Genomic DNA, 3,637 nt, shown 5'->3' on the forward strand with positions numbered 1-3,637 from the left:
AAAGACTGAAATGAGAATAAGTCTTTATAGGCTCCTTCAGAAAAGTTGCCCTCTTTAGTAAGGGGCAGCACCAAGCTGTGATCACAACTACATTTACACTTGGAAGGGTTCATAGGAATTGATAGAGCTCCCAAGAGTTTGTCTGACCTTATTGCTCATATATAAAATGGGCAACCTGGGTGACAAGCTTCCCATTAAAGAAAAGGAAGCCTCCTCTTTCTTGCAGGTTTGGAACATGCAAATCAATTATTCTTAATACTGTAGACTCCAAGACCCCAAGTAGAAAAAATAAATGGGGACTTCGAATACATAAGAGGCTAAGACCAACACCCAGGAATCCTGATCCACACCGAGGCTCACCTATTCCCCAACTACATCAAGCTTTCAAGTCTGTCATTGCTTTTATGAGGAAATAATCTGTTCATTACCAGAGATGCCCTTTAAAACCATGAAACTTTTATGTAGGTCTAGCAGAATACACAGTACACTCCTTAAATATCACTTCCTGCTACGTGTGCAGGGAAACCTTGCTGGAGACCCATGGCCATGGGAAGCCAGGAAATGGGACCTTGTTCAATAAAAACACCTTCAAATTGGGCACATATAGTAAAAGGCTCATCAAACCATTTATACAGGGAAGTAACCAGTGGAACCTAAAGGCCAACATTATTGGAAGATGATGCCTCACCCAAGAAGGAAAAAAATAAAAACAAACAAAAAACCAATGCCATGTCCAAGAATTAGAACTGATCCTCCTGGAACAGGGTTTCTCTACCAAGACCAAAGGAAGTACAGAATGGTAAGAAAATAAAACTGAATTCCCATATTTAAACCCTGGATGGAAAACAAGAACAAACACAAACAAATAAGGACTAAAAAACCATAAGTACCTCCATTCATTTGTTGGCTACCAAGGGGCTCTGTTGGATGTATGGGAATAGCAAAAAGTAGTGTCTCAAGCACTGTCAAACCATCCACCTTTGTCCTGCCCTTATCCCAAAGGGAATTGTTGGGCTACACTGTTTATGCTTGCTCTCATGAGAAAAGAAGCTAATCAATGGTAATTGAAAAGGTTATGAATAGCCACCTGAAAAAACCATCTAATACTGTATGCTGGACACTTGGGCTGAGGATGGGATGTGGGAACACTGAACTCCTAGCTATATGTTGAAGAGAGCAATTAACCTGCAAGCTGTACCACAAATGATAACCAATAAAACTGCTCAGGGGCTAAACAATAGAATAGCTACATAAAAGAGAAGTTACAGGAAGTTCAGTTGAACCTATAGTTACCATTTGCTAGATGATCAAAAAGGTGAAGTTTTTCAACAGAGCCTCAAAGGGGAAAATGAACGAGGAAGCCACCTCTGTGGTGAAATTGACAACTATGAGACTAACTGTACAGCTGAGCTCCTTGGGGAATTGACAATTATGTTCTCAGATACGTATGCATGCAACTATAACATAACACTGGTGGAGCGTAACAGACTTAGAAAGTTCTGCTAGAACTCCCTGTTCTCCTTCGGCTACTGTTTACCCAACAACACCACTTTACTTCTGCTTCTGAAACATGCCTGACAGCCACTGGCCAATGCAAAATTGCCCATAGAATAGGAATGGTATAAAAGTGAAGACAAGATCCTCTTTGGAGCTGTCATGGATACATAAGGCCACTGTGGAAATGCTGGAAAAATAAATTTTCCCTTTTGTCTTATTCCATGCATGGGTGAATTGCTCTGTCAGGTATCCTGTTTATTTTCCTTATATGCATAATAGAGCAATAATGAGCTCATTGCAAAATATTAAGAATGGCAAATATCAAAGACATTTCATTATTTTACTATAATTATTCAGATTTTTAAAAGTGTATTCTTAATAAGATAACATCTCTAGCTGTCATCTAGAATCAACTTTTGAGTTGGATTGGATTGCAATCAGAAACTAACATTGTGACTTTAGTTGGTGCTTTTTAGTAAAATTAACTTTTCTCAAAATTTTGTTTCAAGTACTCTGTTGATGACAATAGAAAGTGAAAGTTTTTTCTCCATGAGTACTGATCCAGATGCACTAGGACCGTCATTGTATGCACATCTAATTTTAAAATTTGTAACTTGCTTAACAGTTTAACCACAATCACTCACTATGCACATTTGGTTTTACTTTTTTTCTTTTTTATGTATTTAGTACAAGGTCTGCAGGGTTTCACTACACAGATTGGACTCCTAGTGATTCTCCTGTTTTTTGCTTGCCAAGTGCTGAGATTACAGGTGCACGCCACCACACCCAGTCTCAGTTGCCGTCTCAGCACACCTGGAAAGTCAGGGCTGGCACACCAGGGATTTAACCTGGTTCCTGCATCTGCCTAAGTAGGCACTTTAGCCTGCTGAACCATCTAGCTGGCCCTCACCGGGTGGATTTGGGAAGGAAATTATATGTTGTTTTAGTGTCTCTGCAGAAGAACAGAACGAAACTCGTATGATAAATATCTCCTATTTTCTAACTGAATTTTGATCCATCAGTAAGTTAGAGGGCAATTTTCTGAAAAGAGTAAATAGGCAGCTAGCCGCCTGGATATATTTCAATTTTTCAGCAAATTTAAGCAACCTATAATTATTATGTTACCTAAATAACATTTTGTTAATCAGAGCACTTTATGTGGAAAACCTTTATTTTTGTTTCAGAATTTAAAAAAAAAAATTTTTCCTACTGTTTGGAAAACTTTCTTTAACGGAAACTTTTGTAGTCAGGATTTAAAAAGGAATAGATTTAATGGAGTACACATCCTTTATAGGATTATTTTATAATATTCACCTAAAAAGTCAAATGGAAAAGAGACCAGGAAATCTTTCCATGTGCTAGAGATCCAAAGAATCCAGTGGAGGGCCTGGATCCCACAGCAATGTCCTGCATGAGTCCAGCCAAAGAGCTAGAACCTGTGGCAATGTCTCATGCAAGCCTCTATCAAGCACTTGCACTGGGAGAACCCAAAGGCCAGTGGTGGTAGACAGTCAGCACCAGTGACGTGATCTATGCTAGAAGGCTGAGCACCTATATTGGAGCCAGTAATCAGCACTCAAGCTAAGGATCAGAGCTTACCCCTACACACACACGCTGAAAAGAAAAACAGCCAACCTCAGCAACAGCAAGAACCAAGCTCCTCCAAGGATAAGAACAGTCGAGTTCGTATCAAGAAAACCAAAGCAATAAGCTTCTTCAGGAAAATGAACAGAACATCATCTTCCCCTCCAGTTCTCCTTTTGTGCTGTTGACAATCCTTAGGTGGACCTTCCACATCCAGAACCATGCAGAATCAGTTCAGCTATGTTACCAGATGGCCATTTGTTAATCTACCACAAAAGTGTATAGAGCTATCTCCCTCAATAAAATTGTACCTGATAATTTTTTTTTTTTTTTTTGCAGTACCAGGGATTGAACTCATGACTTGCAGGCAAGCATTTATTCTACTGAGCTATTTCCCTGGCCCCTTGCATCTGATAATTCTACACAATGAGTTTTCTTTTTTGCAAAAGGAAATATTAATGTTTTACTATAGAAAGATATGGCTGTTTATATCTTAAGGTCTGTAATTTATTTCATACAGAAAATTTGAATTTATGAAATATTGTCACTAATTATA

Source organism: Octodon degus, unplaced genomic scaffold (genome assembly GCF_000260255.1).
Source record: "Octodon degus isolate 3935 unplaced genomic scaffold, OctDeg1.0 scaffold00028, whole genome shotgun sequence".
In the NCBI taxonomy this organism is placed as follows: domain Eukaryota; kingdom Metazoa; phylum Chordata; class Mammalia; order Rodentia; family Octodontidae; genus Octodon; species Octodon degus.